The following is an 18,069-nucleotide window of genomic DNA, read 5'->3' on the forward strand; positions in this document are numbered from 1 at the left end:
TGATGTAGTTTCAATACAGAATTATCATTAACCAGTACCTGCATAGTCAATTGCCAGTAGGGTGATCCGGTATTATACTCTTGTTTAACATGTCAATGCCTACCTCAGTGTGATCAGAAATTAAAACTGGTCATATAAATGCTTTGATTGTTGAAACTAAATCTATTGTAAGCAACAAATAATTGGTTCTACTGTAGGTAGCATGTGGATGGAATAAATGTGTGATTCATAATACACCAAACATCTGTTAGACCAAAATTATCCATGTGGAGGGACATTTTCGATAGTGTATCTAAGTCCAACTTTGAACATTTCCTGCAAGACGTCCAAAAGTCGAGGCGGAGAAATGTCCATTTTTTAAATCACTAGACATCCAACTGTTTTTTTTGCAAAAATTGCCTATTTAGACATCTTGGTTTTCAGGACATCCAACCTTAGAATGCATAACTTTTTGGGCCATTTTCGACCACAAAAACATCCAAGTTTAAAGCGTCCAAATCAAGCCTATTTGGACTTTGGAGGGGCTAGCATTGTAATGGACTTGCTACACAGACATGCCAACAGAGCAGTGGGGCACCTTAGAAGGCACTGCTGTGAACTTAACATAAAGGGTGCCAGATGTACATCTTACCATAACCCCCTTATAATGATGAGTCCTCCAAAACTCCCCCCAAACCTACTATACCCACCTATCACTCCAATAGCCCTTATGGCAGTATAGTAGGGTTTTGATGGCCTCACACTTTCCATCAGAAATGGCTTATGGGCCTAGGTCCTCCTCTCTATGGTTCACTAGCCCATCCACCAGGCTACTTAAGACACCTAACATAGTAACATAATAAATGACAGCAGATAAAAACCTGAACGGTCCATCCAGTCTGTCCTGTAATTACATGGATTACAATTTCATGATTAACGTGTCTTTTTTCCTTATTTTTGAGCCATAGACCTTAGGGCCCTGATTCTCCAAAGTGCATCCCGATTTTAGGCATCCTACAGCTGTCTAATCAGCCAATCGGGATGCACATTTTTTTTAAAAAAAATGCTCCCCAGGCAAGCCTGAAGGCACCTCCGGGAGCCTAGGGAGACCCGCAAGATGCCTAAGCTCGTCTAAGGGCCTTAGGCGGGCCTTAGGCTGAACCTAGGCGGCCCTACTTGTCTCCCTAGTAGAGGAGAAGTTTAAAATGTAGGCCAGCAAAATGCTGGCCTACATTGTAAGTAGACGCGGACGCTATACTTATCGCGGCAAGGGATCTCTCTGCCGCTATAAGTATAGCGGGCCGCGGCCCCCTGACCAGGAGGGTGCCCAAACCCTCTGCCCGAAGACGCACCCCCCCAATACCGACCGCCCCCCGACACTACCGACCGCCCCCCCCCCGACATTACCGATCTCCCCTCTCCTCCCCCGACAATATCTTTCGCTGGCAGGAGGGTGTCCAATCCCTCCTGCCCGAAGACGCACCCCCCACACTACCGACCTCCCCCCCCGACATTACCGATCTACCCCCCCCGACAATATTGATAGCTGGCAGGAAGGTGCCCAATCCCTCCTGCCCAAAGACGCACCCCCCGGCGCTAACCCCCCCCAAACCTCCACTCCACCAAACCTGTTCTTAGAAGGGTCTTGCACGTCTTGAGCCGGCAGGCACGCCTCGTCGAAATGAAGCGGGCCCGCCCCTTCCCGGCCCATCCCGCCGAAGCCTAAGGACCATCCTCTAGAAGCCTGGACCAATCAGGCCTTAGGCATAGCGGGTCTGCCCATCCCCACTTAATCTAAGGCCTGATTGGCCAATCAGACCTTAGACTTAGTGGGGATGGGCGGACCCGCTATGCCTAAGGCCTAATTGGTCCAGGCTTCTAGAGCCTGGGCCAATCAGGCCTTAGGCTTCGGCGGGATGGGCCGGGAAGGGGCGGGCCCGCTTCATTTCGACGAGGCGTGCCTGCCGGCTCAAGACGTGCAAGACCCATCTAAGAACAGGTTTGGTGGAGTGGAGGTTTGGGGGTTGTTAGCGCCGGGGAGGGGGGTGCGTCTTCGGGCAGGAGGGATTGGGCACCCTCCTGCCAGCTATCGATATTGTCGGGGGGAGGGGGGAGATCGGTAATGTCGGGGGGGGCGGTCGGTAGTGGGGGGGGTGCGTCTTCGGGCAGAGGGTTTGGGCACCCTCCTGGTCAGGGGGCCGCGGCCCGCTATACTTATAGTGGCAGAGAGATCCCTTGCCGCGATAAGTGTAGCGGGCCGTGTCTAATCTAACCCGTTTCTCTAACCCGCGTCTGTAACATGGACGCCGGTTACAGAATCGGGGTTTAGTTTAGGCCGATTCTGAATAGGACGCCTCTCCCGGGCGTCCTATTCAGAATCAGGGCCTAGGTGTCTTGCGGGCCTCGCCTTCAATATAGGCGGCCTGCCTGGGGAGCATTTTTTTTAAAAAAACGTGCATCCCGATTGGCTGATTAGACAGCTGTAGGACGCCTACAGCTGCCTAAAATCGGGATGCACTTTTAGAGAATCAGGCCCTAGAAGTACACCCGGTACTGTCCTTAGGTTCCAACTACTGGAGTTGTCGTTGAAGCTCACTCTAGCGTATTCAAACCATCTCATCATTTGTGGGATTCAGACTGTAAAAGTCTGCCCAGCACCATCCTAATGTTTCAAATTGCTAGGGCTCTCGTTAAAGCCCTCCCAAGCCCATCCTAAACCAAATTACTATATGTGAGACACGGATCATGCAAATCTGCTCAGTATCGGCCTTTTGAAAACTGATCCTTAGGTATTACTTACTGAGAAACACAAACACAAACACCTTTACGAACCAGCTACACATTACAGTGTTTGTACTGTACTTTAGTCCTGACCATATGGCAGTCACATTCATTAAATCGAATGTTATCATTAAGCAGGTACTTAGCTTTGGGTACATTGCAAATACTTTCTTTAGATTTGGAAGCAGTCTAGTGTTTGTTTTTGCTGTACATGTATTATATGTATATAAACAGAACAGCAGCCAAGCTGGCATCACTTCCTTTTAGCTCTCATGTAGCTGCTGTGAGAATCACAATACAAAGCTAGCCTTGCCAGCTCTGTAGGGAGGATTCCTAAGTGACAGCTTGGACTTGGCACTGCTAGTTTGTTCACTGGAATATATTATTTGGGGTTGCTTATGTTTATGAGTTGATAAGTAGCATGTGCATGTGTCAAGAATCCTTCCTGGCTTAGGGATGATAGATGATTTCCAAAGAATTCATGGTGTTGATTAGCAGAGTTGTGGCATTATCGGTGGCTTTGTAAACACTCTACAAATGTGTTCTGGAATGCATGCCAACTCTTAACCAGTAAGCATTTCTAAGTATTTGATTGGAGTTACTTATGAAAAAGGGTTTTCATTTTTGGCACTGTCTAATTAACAAGAGCTATCCATTTTGGTTAAAGTATCTGTATAAATCAGCCTTTTGAAAATAGCCTTCCCTTAAGTGCACAGAAACATAACATGAACTTTTAGCAGCAATGCAAGAAAGTATTCCCAGGAGAGTGTTTAGATGAAGAGAAGAAACCATACATAGAGTGAACACCCTGGATGGTTTGAATAACATGCAGAAAGACCTAGTGAAGCTTGAAGAATGGTCTGAAATTTGGCAGCTAAAATGTAATGCTAAGAAATGCAAGGTCATGCATTTGGGCTGAAAAAACCCGAGGGAATGGTATAATTTAGGGGGTGAAAAACTTATGTGCACGATGGAAGAGCGGGACTTGGTTGTGATTGTATGTGATGATCTTAAGGTGGACAAACAGGTTGAAAAGGTGATGGTGAAAGCTAGAAGGATGCTAGGTTGCATAGGGAGAGGTATGGCCAGAAGGAAAAAGGCAGTATTGATGCCTCTGTATAAGACTCTGGTAAGACCTTATTTAGACTATTGTGTACAATTCTGGAGACCACACCTTCAAAAAGATATAAAAAGGATGGAGTCAAGAGGAAGGCTACTAAAATGGTGTGTGGTCTTCGTCATAAGGTGTTTGGGGGACAGACTTAAAGATCTCAAGATGTATACTTTGGAGGAAATGCAGAAGAGGGGAGATATGATAGAGACGTTTAAATACCTATGTGGCATAAATGCGCATGAGTCTCTTTCATTTGAAAGGAAGCTCTGAAATGAGAGGGCATAGCATGAAGTTAAGAGGTGATAGGCTCAGGAGTAATCTAAGGAAATGCTTTTTTACAGAAAGGGTGGTAGATACATGGAACTGTCTCCCGGAAGAGGTGGTGGAGACATAGACTGTGTCTGAATTCAAGAAAGCATGGGATAGGCACATGGATCTCTTAGAGATATAATGGTAACTGTAGATGGGCAGACTGGATGGGCCATTTGGCCTTTATCTGCCATCATGTTTCCATGTTTTCAGATCTATGTGCGTTCTTTCTATTTGAAAAGAACTTTCAGAAATGGCAGGTGCAAATGGCCACAAATACTTTGTACCCAAAACACTCAGTGTGAAGATACATGCTAATAAATAGCGCCCACAGACTTTGTCCCAATTCAGCAGTTTAAAATTTGCCTCCAAATCTAACCAAATGTAAAGAAAATTACAAATATGACTATTTAAAGGGAATACGCTTCAAATGTGAGCATGTTTGTGACTAGGAAAAAATGTAGAATATCCATTGCTCCATATGACATACCATAAACATACGACTAGTAACCTGAAATGTTTTAATATATTTCTGTACTTTTGAATTAACCAAAATTTAACACCCTCCCTTTTAGAAAACCGCAGAAGCAGTTTTTAGCGCAGGCCAGCATGGAAGGCTCTTCGCTTCTTCTGACACTCATAGAATTTCTATGAGCAGCACAGAGCATTCAGCGCACCAGCCTGCGCTAAAAAAAAATCACTTCCGCAGTTTTGTAAAAAGGGGGGGTTTAGTGTTAGTACAAATATTTAAAGTTATCGTACATTTAAAATATACTTGGTAGGAAACAGTGAGGCTTGTTTACTACGCAGTTTTAAGCAGGCACTTAAGTCGTCTCGGAACTTATCTGAGGCTTTAGACATTAGAGCAGGTGGGCAAGAATCAATGGGAAATATGTTTGAGCATATTTTTTAAATACAGTAAAACCTTGGTTTGTGAGCATAATTCGTTCCAGAAGCATGCATGTAATCCAAAGCACTCGTGCATCAAAGCAAATCTCCCCATAGGAAATAATGGAAACTAGATAATTCGTTCCACAACCCAAAAAGTTTAATCCAAAATACTATACGGACTTGTATTGCAAGACCTCGCTCATTTAAAACAGTCACTACATTTCTGCAGCGTTGGAGAGAGAAGAACCATCAGCTTAGTTGTCATGATGTGACACTTGTATACTGTATGCACTTGTATTGCAAGACCTTGCTTAAACTGTATATCATGTTAAAATTTCATCAAATGTTTTGCTTGTTACATTACATTACATTACAATACATTAGTGACGTCTATTCCGCCTGTACCTTGCAGTTCTAGGCGGATTACATTTGAAGATAGCTGGACATTACCAGGAAGTTACAAATTAGCGATTGGGAACATAGGAGAGGCTTTAGAATGAAAGAAGATGGTAGAAATTTGAGGAATACCTTTAGGGAAATTACGGTTGAGGGGGAAGGTTACAGGTTAGAGTCATTGAAGGGGAGTTTCAAGAGGGGAGGAGGACGACGGGAGAATTGCAAGGAAGGGGGGAGAAGAGAGGGAGGGTTGAGAAGGCTGGATATGTTTTTTGAATAGCAGAGTTTTGATTTCTTTTCGAAAAGATTTCAAGTCAATTGTTGCTGTCAACAGGTTGGAGATGGAGGGGTCCAGTTTCGCTGCCTGCGTTGCTAGGAGGCCGTCATACATCTTCTTGCGCTGAGTGCCCTTGAGTGGAGGGTAGGAGAATAGGATCTGAGATCTTCTAGGTCTGGGAGAAAGGTTTCTAATTAGGCGGTTGATTAGGTAGGTGGGAGCAAACCAAGTTACTTGCAATCAAAGGTTTTACTGTCGATAGTTAAATTGAGTCCAGGTAGGGGCAGTGCATGAGTTCCAGCTCATGTTGGCTCAAAGTGCTTGACCTCTTGAGTTCAGTGTGCTTATGTGTCCATTGGGTTTATTTACACTGAGAGAGACTCTTACGGCTTGGGTTTTTGAACAAAAATAGTGAGTGAGGGCGTCCACAGTGGGAGTGGAGTTGTGGTTAGTGCTTCGTAGAAGGTTAGTGACTAATCTGAATAGCTCTCTTGAATCGAGTACGGTACCTCAACCCCCTCCCCAAGATTTTGTCCAAGATGGTGTCAATCCACTTCCTCTGCCCTGGATTCATAAAGGATAATCCCTAGAAGTAGTACCAAAAGACCGCTTGTGATCCTAGCCATCAAAGTCTGGGGCAGGAGCAGAAAGATCATGTTATCATTTTTATATTTATTACGGTACAATCTTGATATTCTGGTGAGCAGGTCATGGTTGTTAACAGAACTAAAATACAACTTAAAATAATGAAAAGACCTCCAATAAGATACAAACACAGCAAAAAAAACAATGCTAATGCTGTGCACTGACAATCCGGCAATCACTAATAGCGCATGTTAAACCGCCGATCGCGCTAGCCTCCTCTTGAGCAGGCGGTAGTTTTTGGCCAGTGCGGGGGTTAGCGCGTGATGAAAAGTCACGTGCATTAACCCTGCTAGTGCGGCTTGATAAAAGGAGCCCTTAAACTACTATTTAATACTAAAGGGCCTATATAATTCATTAATACTAAAAACTATTTAATACTAAAAACTATTTAAACCTCGCAGTTCATTACAGAAACTCAGAACCGACAGAAAGTGCACTAGTGCAAAAAGTGCATATGTGCTGTAAACTTTTCAGGGTTTCAAGGTTTTATTAAAATTTGATTTAATCGCTTATCTAATTTCTAAGCGAGTTTACAATATAAAAGAAAAGAGCACGAACATAATAAAAATGCCATTAACAATACCATTAATACTTACAAAAAGAAAACAATTACAAAGAAACATCAACTAATAATTGGTATATTAAAAAGGGACAAATGAGACAGACAGACGGGAGACAAAAGGAAATAGAGTTAGAAATACAATTTGGATAGGAACGAAAGACAAATAAGGAAAACAAACAAACAAAAGGAAAGGGCTCATTGCTGCTTAATTCCTTAAGGGAGTTAAATCAAATGTTAAAAGCTTCTTTAAATAAATGACTCTTGAGTAGGTGTTCCGCCACTTATTTTTGCCAAGTGGATGATCAGTGACACTCAGAAAAACACACAGACAATATAAAGCATAAACAATAACACTTTATTACATATATAGAGGAATATAAAAATAGAATAACATCACCGTGATTCTGGGCAACACCATCCTTCACAATCGGGAATCCTTGCAATTGATAGGAGGGTCGACACGGGCTGCTGTCCCTTGGTTGCAACGAAAATGGATTCTAAAGTTAGGAGCAGAATCCCGTCCTTATAAGCTGCTGAGTTCAAAAGCATAAACAGCTGGTCCTGCTCTTTGGTTCTCTGTTTTGACAACACCTAGGTCAAGGAGGTGTTTGCAGAGATCGGTGTCCCATCTGTCCTTACTGATGTGATTTGAGAGACACACAGGCAAAAGGAAGTCACGATGTCAGCTAAGCAAGCTTATTGCAGAAACCATCTGGTTTTACTGTCCTTCTGAGATCAAGGAGGTCAGGATCTCAGATAAGCAAGGAGGTGTTGCAGTTTACTGTCTCTTTGATGCTATCCAGGCGACACGCAGGCAAAGGAAGTCAGGGTGTCAGCTAAGCAGACTTTATTGTCCTTTTGGTGTTGTCAAGGTAACACTCAGGACAAGGAGGTCAGATAAGCAGACTTGAGGATACATGTCAGTAATATGCTGAACATGTCAGTAATATGCTGAAAAATCACAAAATAGGAAAAAACCTCCCAAACCCCAAGGCTAGAAAATGGTTAGGGGAAAGAGACAAAGGCCAACTGAAACTTGAAAAAATAATAATAACCAAGATTAATAAATATTAATTAAAGCAGGAGAGCCCTCAGTCACACAGCCACCGCTGGAAAATCCAGAGTGTAGCTGTCGCGGGGTTACACCCAGAAGAGTGTTAACTGCAGAACATCCCTGGGCTCTCTCCGCGTGAGAAGTGATTAACTAGTGCAACAAAAGAGTGCAATGCGTGTGAAAAATAATCATAAAAAACACACACCTTCTTAAAGTTAAGTTGAAATTTGTCTCTGTCCCCCAAGCATGGGGCCAAAAGGAAAAAGAGAGTGTCCAAATCACACCAAGCAAAACACAAACTGGAAGAACTTAGCTTCTCCGTGTGTGAGCAGTCCGCGAGTGGTAACTTCGTCCTTCGTCCTACGAGACTCCGTTTCGGGGGTGCACACCCCCTTCTTCAGGAATTTGACTGCGCTGGGTCTCTCAGTTTGTCCGACACAGCTTGAAAAGCGAGGTAGAAAATGGCCATTTTCTACCTCGCTTCAAATGAGAAACCAAGGTGGCAAGGGAACCCCTTCTGGTGATTCAGACAGGTCGTGACCTGTTTGGGCCGCCGCGGGAGCGGACTGCTGGGCAGGATGGACCTATGGTCTGACCCGGCGGAGGCACTGCTTATGTTCTTATGTTCTAGATGATCTAAGACTGTGGGGTGGGTCATATGGGATAAGATATTTATCAATAAAATGAGGCAGTTTAGAATGAATTTTTTTAAATATTATGAGAGAGATTTTGTAAGAAATTCTTTGATTAATTGGCAGCCAAGGGGCATTTCGAAGTAGGGGGGTAGCATGGTTGTATTATCTAGATTTTGTTATTAATTTTCAACCTCATAGAGCTTAAAATACTTAGCTTTTGTTCTTATGCTCTTTAAGAACCAGGGCCGTTACTTACTACTCTCAGTCCAACGTGGCCTACGTTTCGCAGGATCAAATTACATCCCCGCTGCGTCAGGGAAGAGTCTTTTTTGCAACGCTGGAAAAACAGAGAACCAGACAGTTACTCTATCTACAAAGGAAACAGCTAAATACTTGTAAAACAGATATCTTTTTACCTTATCTGGGCTACAGACAAACTCCTGCCGGTTCAGAGCAAGTTTTAATTAGGATTTTATATACTGCCTATCAAGGTTATCTAAGCGGTTTTACAATCAGATACTCAAGCATTTTCCCCTCTCTGTCCTGGTGGGCTCACAATCTATCTAACATACCTGGGGCTATGGAGGATTAAGTGACTTGCTCAGGATCACAAGAAGCAGTGCGGGGTTTAAACCCACAACCCCAGGGTGCTGAGGCTGTAGCTTCAACCACTGCGCCACACACAAGTGAACAGAGCAAAGCAACTTATTTAAAGAACAGCGTTACGTGCAGCACGTTCACCTCATGAAGCCTTTTAGGGTTTTTTAATCGCAGGCCTTGGCGATAAAAACTCCAAAGCTCATAGGAATTCTATGAGCATCAGAACTTTTACTGCCACGGCCTGCGATTTTTTTTTTTTTTTTTATCCCTAACGCGGCTTGATAAATGGGGGCCTATGAAACAAAGGCCTTTGTTAGGCACAACTTGGAACTAGTTTGCACTTTCATATAAGTTATTTATGAGCTTTTAAAAAGAGCTGAGATTATCCATTGAAATGATTTTTAAAAGAATACTGATAAATTGTGAAGATTCGGTGCAGTATTTAGATCTATGCTTCTGAAGTCTCTCTTATTTTGAAACAGGATACACAAAAGAGAATGACACGGTGACAAAATTTATCACCGTTCCCGTCCCCGCGGATAACCGCGGGAAATAATCCCATGTCATTTTCTAGTGTCTATTTCAACCTCGGTCCTTCTACACCAGCATTCTTCAAAGCAAAGCTTGTGGGTCGGTGGTTGTGGCCATTCATACTCTGATTCTTATGTGAGCCAAGGATAATGAAGCCATTGTGACATCACTGATGTGATTGGCTCTTAGGCACTGGTGGAATGAGGCATTATGACATCACAATATCTGCTCTGGATACCAGAGACTGTCATTCTGTAGTGTCTGTTTCAACCTCAGTCCTTCTACACCAGCATTCTTCAAAGCAAAGCTTGCGGGTCAGTGGTTGTGCCCAATTATACTCTGATTCTTCCCTCTCTCCTTAAAGAATGACATGAAGATCGTTTCCCGCGGTTATCCGCAGGGACGGGAACGGTAATGAATTTTGTCACCGTGTCATTCTCTAATACACAAAAGTTGCTGTTGGTTTTGTTTGTGTGTCTGTCGGAGCTAGTGCAAAGCTCATTAGCTCCCTAGGCAAACCTTACACCCCCCCCTCAATTAAATTCCAGCTCTCCCCTCCCCCAGTATTTTGATCATTAAACTCAAGTTTAAACCAGGTCTGATGGTTCTTTGTGTGGTAGTCAGGATCTGTAGTTTAGTTCTGATTGCGGCTGCTTAATGAATGGATCAATTCTCAGTTGCTTTTAAAATTGACCAAGGTACAAACAGGTAGAAGTATGAACACAGAGCCAGATTCATTAAATGGCTCCCAGAGTTAGGTGCTGTTAAGATCCGTGCTAAGTGCCAGTTCTATAAAGGTCAATTAGCGCTAAGTGGGAGGGAAGGAAAGAAGTGAGATAGGCCAGAGCATGGGGGATGGAGTGGAGACAGAAAGAGAAATAGGGTGGACACTGGATGGCATGGAGTGTGAAGAGAAGATGAGGAAAACAGATACCAGAGATGACAAAAGGTGGGAAAAAAATATATTTTTTGTTGTTTTAAACTAAAGTAGTATTGTAGCTGTATTGATAAGCATTTATAAATAGAAAATAGAAATAATGTAATCTTTTTATTCGACTAATTTTAATACAATATTTACTAACTTTTGGACACCAAAATCCCCTTCCTAAGTCAATAGTGTACCAAGGGGAAAGGGAGCAGTACGGGGGGGTGGGGTAGGGCAGTCCTCCCAGGGTACAGCTCATAGGGGATGCTCCTCGATCCCTTTTTATATTGGGAGGGGGTATTAAAAAATGATTGGCCTTAGGTGTCACATACCCTAGATACGCCACTATCTCTTAATATTAAGATACTCAGTCAACCTTTTACCCTGGACAACTTTCTGTTCCAATATAAAGGGAAATCTTATGATGTGCCTGATTGATCTGTGATGATGCCTCTCCCCCCTTTCAAACCTTGAAGTCACCAGATGATGTAAAGACAGGAGAAGAAGACCACAGGTGGGAGAAGGGAAAGCAAATAAGCACCAATGGGGTAAGGGGCTATTCCCCCCCACACTTCAGACCTCGCAGCTTCATCAAGGTAAGCGCTTGCCATTACAATGGCTGCATTGAAACAGCTGCAGTTAAACCGCCTTGCTGAATTAGCCACACTGAATCGTCCTAGACCCCGTTTTTGAGTTATGCGCTATGAAATTTAGGTACCCATGCTATAGAATAGGGTGTTAGGCAGATGCATATGCAACTCATAATTAATGCCAATTAACTCTAGTAATTGGATTGTTGGCACCTAATTGACTAGTTTCCTATCTGGGCTCCACACTTAAATTTGGGTGCCCAAACTTGGACAACCTTTTTAGAATCTGGGGCTTAGTACCCTCATCTGGCAGCCTGATCCACTAGCATAGCGCCAAGTTTTCAAGTTTTTATTCAAATTTGATACTGTCGCTTATTCGACTTCTAAGCGAGATGCAGATTAAAATGTAATGGGGAAAACAGATAAAAATAAAAACGCCAGTAGCAATACAATTAACAAGGTGTAAAAAACACCATTATTCAAATGGCAGTAACTAGTCAGAAACAAGATTTACAGGAGACAAAAGGAAAGCGGGGGATTACCTCAAGATTACTACTAGGGGGCTGAAGTAGCCATTTTGATGATGAGGGTCCTTGGGACAGCAGCATTCAAGGCTCATTCTTCCCCCCTCCCCATCTTGTATGCACCAGAGGGATCCCCAGTAGGTGCCAAGGGGATGAAGAAGGGTTACTTTTAAAGAGAAATAGGAAGTTTGGGTCTTTTAAAAATGGAATCAGGGAGGGGTGGGCTTTGAACTTTAACATAACAATAAAAGAAACAACATGAAATCAGAGTCCGAGCGTTTATTTCAATAGGATTTAGCACAGTAGAGCCCTGGATTATTTGTATTCAGATTTAAATCGCTATTCGGGCAAATATGAATAATGTATGTGGGGCCAGATCGAATCCAATACAGTCTGAATATTGTCACAACCCCAGCCTTAGAGCTAAGCTTGTGCCCGATAGAACTCCTCAGGACTCAGGCCTTACCTTGTCAAGGGCTGACCAATGTAGCAGCTCCAACTCAGACAGGCAGTTAGGTTCTGAGTTCAAATTGAACCAGCATGATCCAGGACCCTGAGGAGGGGAGGAATATTGGGGGAACAGCCAGGAGCAACAGGAGGTGCCTTGCAAAAAGGGACAGCCTAGGAGGCAGGCTCCTAGCTCAGGGAGTTCACAGCTGTTGAGCCTAATTAAGGCTAAACAGAAGACTCAGCAGAAGCAGCAGGTTGCCCTTCCCCCCTCACCGGTTAGGGTGTGTCCAGCTCAGGGCTTTAGAAGCTGAACTGAGGAGGAACAATTCAGTCTACCCTGGGTCAGCCCAGGAAGGAGGCTCGAGGGACTGGGCTCCTGAAACCCCACAGAATCAGGATATTGAAATGCTGGATGCAACTGCTGTCCCTGAGGCAAACCAGCCAGCCAGCCAGGATGCCATAGAGCTGATGGATACCTCCATGGAACCTGATGAAATCCACATGGACGAGAGCTAAGTGAATTTCCTGACTGTGTGCTTTTGAATTGTGAAGGTTTTTTTTTGACTGTCTGAAAGCACAAGGGTGAGCAGTGCTAGGCTCACGGCTGGATTTGGAGCCTTATTGGTGGGACATTGAAGGAAGTGTGTTTTTTGAACATTTTTACTTTTGCCTTTGTCTATTTGGAGGGGACTTTGTTGCTGACCGTATGAAAGTAGTGGGGAGAATCCACGTAAGATCCTCAGGGCGGGATTGTGGTGCCAATTGTTGGCAAGTTAAAGTATAGTGGATTCAGCTACTCCCCTCCCCCACCAGCTGCTTGTTAAGTTGGCTGGGGAAGGCCTGTTAAAAACCAGGCCTAGGCAGCGCGTTCTAAAAGTGTTTTAAAACATAGTGAATGACCAGTGTAAAGGCTGGGTAATTCCTGTAGCCTTACTTTGCCCTTTTGACGGTGGGACTGATAGGGCAGTGCTACAATAATACCGTTGGGACACTTACCTGCAAGCAAGGTGTGGACTATGTTTTTGCAAGCCCGAATTTTCTGTTCATATTTTGAGCTAAAAGCCTGAACTGTGGCAGTTTGTCACGTAGGAAATAAAGTTGGTCTCAGTTTTATTGAAAACCTTTATTGTTCCTGACCTTTTGTTTTATTTTACTCTTAAGACCAGCAGGACCTTCAACTTCTTTTGAAGGCACGTTAGGAGCGGTCGTTGCTGAGCCCTGGTCGGTGGCCAATTACAAAACCCGGCACCGGCAGGCTCACAATATTCAGTGCAGCCCTACTTAGAGAAATTTCAACAGATAATGAAAGGCCATCAGGTAATTGGATGAAATCTGGAATTGAGTTATAAGAGGAATTTAGGCCTGATAGGGTCATGGAATTGACATACCACCAGCCAAAGCAGTCCACATTTATTATATGCAGGCACTTTCTTTATCCCTAGTAGGCTCACAGTCTCACATTTTTGTACCTGGGGTAATGGAGGGTAAAGTAACTTGGAAACACGGCGACGATGACCAAGGGCGCTATAAACTTTTATTGACTAAAATGACCTGAAACGTACATATTTTGGCCCTCTGGCCTGCAATCACAGGTCTTGATGGTATAATGCAATCTCATAAAATGTAGAAATACTTGCAAGAAACTGAACGACTTGCTTACTTAGCCCAAAAGAGACTGTTTGTGTACTTATGGCGTAATGTAGCATTCTTCAGAATGTGTTATTAGATGAGAAAGCAGAAAGTACATAGCGTAACTCTAAATAAATCACATGTACAGCCCATTCTTGCAGCAATGTGTGCCCTCATGAAGTAATGAATGCATCACATACCTTGCACATATATAGTACAGTCCGTTCTCGTTACGCGCACGTTCTCAATGCATGATTTCATGTATCCGTGGTTGCATCCATCGTGACCGATAGTCCCTATTCGCACCACTGTGTTTTCGTATTCATGGACCACTTTGTTATTTGCTTTCATGTACACTTTGCTGTCTGGTGTTTGCTTCCAGATACGGCCCCCTAGGGTCAAGAGAATGAATTACAAGCATCTAGCTAGGCACACCCAAGTGCTGTCCCATGTAGTCACCTAACTCCCCCTCCTTTACTAAGGTGCTTTAGTCGCTTTAGCACCCGTTAAATATTAGCATGTGCAAAACGCTACCACGTCTATAGAATATAATGGACGCATTAGCATTTAGCGTGCGCTAAAATGGCTAGCATGTCTTAATAAAGGACCCCTTTATTTTCCCAATAGGAGCCATTGTTGACTTTCCACAGTTTTTTTGAGGTGCAACGTGTACTACTGGAACCTAACCTCTATTTCCCCTTAGAGTCAGAATTTCGTTATTCACAATTTCACAATTCACAAACATTTTCGGGAACTATACTACCTCAAATAACAAGAAGGGACTGTACATGCATATCTGTGGGGTAGTTTATCTTTTCTTTTTTTTACAAATGACATACCTCGCAGTCAGTGGCATAGTAAGGGTGAGCAGCACCGGGGCGGTAGTACCCTTCCCCTGCCTTCTTTCCCCCTCCCTCTGCCTCGTGCCCCCTTCCCTTTTTAACTTCTCCGGCGTGAACAGCACATCCATGTCAGTGTCGGCTTGCCCTATGACGTCGCTTGTTAGGCGCGGGTCCTGAAAGTGACGTCAGAAAGAACGCAGATGCTTACACGGGCAGCAACCTCACACCGGGGAAGTAAAAAAGGTATGGAGGAAGGTAAGGGACACGCATGCGCGGCAAGGAGAGGAGCGGGAGAGGCGGAGAGGAGGAGGGGTTGCCGGGCCCTTAGGAAGACCATGCCTGGGCAGACTGCACCCCATTACTATGCCATTGCTTGCAGTACAAGTTGAAAACGAAACAAAAATCACTCAATAGCTGTAATAGTCAGGTTGTCAGTGATAAAACACAAACACTTTAACCTCAAAAATATGCTCAGAGACACGAAGGCAAACGGCTAGGGGCCAAAGTCCCAAGAAAAATTGCCTCACCACCCAATCATTGCATATTGTGAAGTTCAGTCTGTAGTACAAGTTGGGCTTAAATACAGAATGGTATGTGCAGATGGCAAAAATTCAGCAAACATACATTTTTGTAAACTTCCAGAAACTTGAGAACAGTAGGACACAGAAACAAATGTATTTAAAGATCACATTTACTAAAAGAAATGAGGCGTGATTTTATTTTGAGCCTCTTGGTTTTATTAGAAAGCATCTACTGTACTTTTCTGAGACTCACATTTAAACTAGAGTTGTTTTTTTTCCCCCCCAATTCTGCTTACTGGTTCGCTTGGCAACAGTCAAGAAAAATACAGGATGCTTAAAAATATGCAATGCAACTTTAAATTTCCTTCGTTGACACTTTGGAGGCAAGTTACATATATACTTTTTGAAGTAGGACCTAATTAAGTCCTGCACATCTTAATATGTTCTGCTACATCTGCATTAAAGATAGCATTGCATATATTTGCATACAATTTACATGGAAATCCTGTATGCAGTAATCATTTTACTTAGTGCCACTGACGGCTGGTATTATGAATAAGCCTCGAACATCTATCGGAGCAATTCAGTCATTATTCCAACAAAAAGCAGCTAGAAGCAACTAGTTTTTTTTCAGACGTAATGGAGAATATATATGTTTGCTATTCCCAAGCAATGCAGAGATGGTAAAAAAAGTGAAAGAAGCATTTCTGCAAGCAGTGAGGCCTTCCATTTTCTGAGCCACATAATAGCTTAATTGTCTCATGTGCAAGTCTCCTTATTTAATTGTCTCATGTGCAAGTCTCCTTATTTCTTTTCACACATATATTCAGCCCTTTTTATTCCTCAATAGAAAAAGGAGTATGTTTGTAATCCCGCTTCTCTCCAAGTGGAGGTCCTTCAATTGCATTGCTGCCGGTAGGGGGTGGGGCTTACTGTTTTAATATTGTGTTGTCAATCACTAGAAACAGGCAAATTCCCTGAAGTACTGCAGAGCTTGTCACTATTGAAAATGTGATAGTGGGACTATAGGTCGACTCCCGCTCAACTTAAGTCTAGGGAACAGTTGTTGGACAAAATGGGTGTTTCCTATAGGATTTACGCTGATGACATTCAGTTTTTCTCTAAGATTCATGGTTTCAAGTTTCAAGTTTATTTCAAATGTATTATACCGCCCACTCGAACCTTCTAGGCGGTGTACAAAAATGCCTTAACAATATATCAATTAAAATATAATTTAGTCTAAAACAAACCAAGGGAAAAAATTATTTAAGGACACAGACGAACAGGGAGCTGGGCTGCTTCAGGAGTTAAATGGTTATATCACCACTAGTCTTTAAGCCCGTTACATTAACGGGCGCTAGAGCAGATGTCTGTCTGGGTTTTTTTCTTTGTCTCTCTCTCCTTGGATGCTGTCTGTCTGTCTGTCATTCATTCTGTCTGTGTCTCTCCCTGGCCCCCCTGCCTGTTTCTCTGTTGCACCATGCCTGCCTGTCTCTCCGTGGCCCCCTTCTGTCTCCCCCCTCCCAGAGCAAAGCATGATTGTTTTCTGCCCCCCCAGCACACCCCTTTCCCTGTTGTGTCATGCCTGCATGCTCCATGGCCCCCTTTCCCTCTCTACCTGGTCCCCTGTTGTGCAATGCCTGCCTGCCCGTGCCTGTTGTGCCATGCCTGCGTGCTCCATGGCCCCCTTCTGTTTCCCCCTGATGATTGCTGTCTGCCCCCTCCCCTCCAAGCAGCCCCCTTTCCCTCTCCCCCTGGTCCCCTGTTGTGCAATGCCTGCCTGCCCCATGGCCACCTTCCATTTCCACCCCCCTCCCATTCTTACCCTTCCTCCATTCCTCAAACTGGAGCTGGGCCTGCATCGTTCACCTCTCAGCCCAGATCTCCTCCTTCATGGCGGTGGGCGGGGCTGCAGGAAGACCGAGTGTGGCGGCAGCGGCAACCCCGATACCTTCAGCTCCATGTCGGGAAGGTAGAGAGCGGCCTGCGAGGTTCGCTACAGCGGCTGGCGAACCTCAGCAGGCCGCTTTGAAGAGCAGCGGCAGCGGGAGGGAGGAGTCCCTGGAACACACGCCTCCAGCTAGCGCAGGCGCCGTGAGGAGTGACACAGAAGCACACCTCACGCTACCAGGACTCACGATCGTTCAACAGCGCATGCACGCGCTAGGGTTTTATTATTATAGATGATTAATGAGTGGATACAGAGTAAAGGGTTTGCACTGAATATAGGAAAAACAGAAATTATGATTATTGGAGAAGAAGATGAACATCTATGGCCTAGACCAGGGGTAGGCAATTCTGGTCCTCGAGAGCCAGAGCCAGGTCAGGTTTTCAGGATATCCACAATGAATATATATGAGATGGATTTGCATGCACTGCCTCCTTGAGATGCAAATCTATCTCATGCATATTTATTGTGGCTATCCTGAAAACCTAACCTGGCTCCGGCTCTCGAGGACCAGAATTGCCTACCCCTGGCCTAGACAAATCCATCTGTGTGATCACGAGATTAAGATCAGTGCAGAGATTAGAGTACTTGTCATTTAAATCTCAGATATTAAGAGTAGTGCAGCTTGTGTATTTTGCCATGCGGAAATTATCCCAGCTGATGAATGTGTTAACTAACTGGGATTTTAGACAGGTACTACAAACAATGGTATTATCCTAGTTGGACTACTGCAATGGTATATACCTAGGCGTATCCTTTACCCGTATCAAGGCATTACAAGCTGTTCAGAACTCAGCGGCTCAGATGTGGATGGAAGTGTGTCATTATGAGCACATATCTCCCATCTTACAAAAAAAATTACACTG

General features: G+C 44.0%; 1 long non-coding RNA gene across 1 annotated transcript in view; it reads left to right on the forward strand.

Moving 5' to 3' along the window:
- The window catches only part of LOC117348374, an 873,172-nt gene that overhangs the window by 213,272 nt on the left and 641,831 nt on the right, over nucleotides 1–18,069 (forward strand). The window lies entirely within an intron of this gene.

This window comes from Geotrypetes seraphini, chromosome 14 (genome assembly GCF_902459505.1).
Source record: "Geotrypetes seraphini chromosome 14, aGeoSer1.1, whole genome shotgun sequence".
NCBI classification, from domain to species: Eukaryota; Metazoa; Chordata; class Amphibia; order Gymnophiona; family Dermophiidae; genus Geotrypetes; species Geotrypetes seraphini.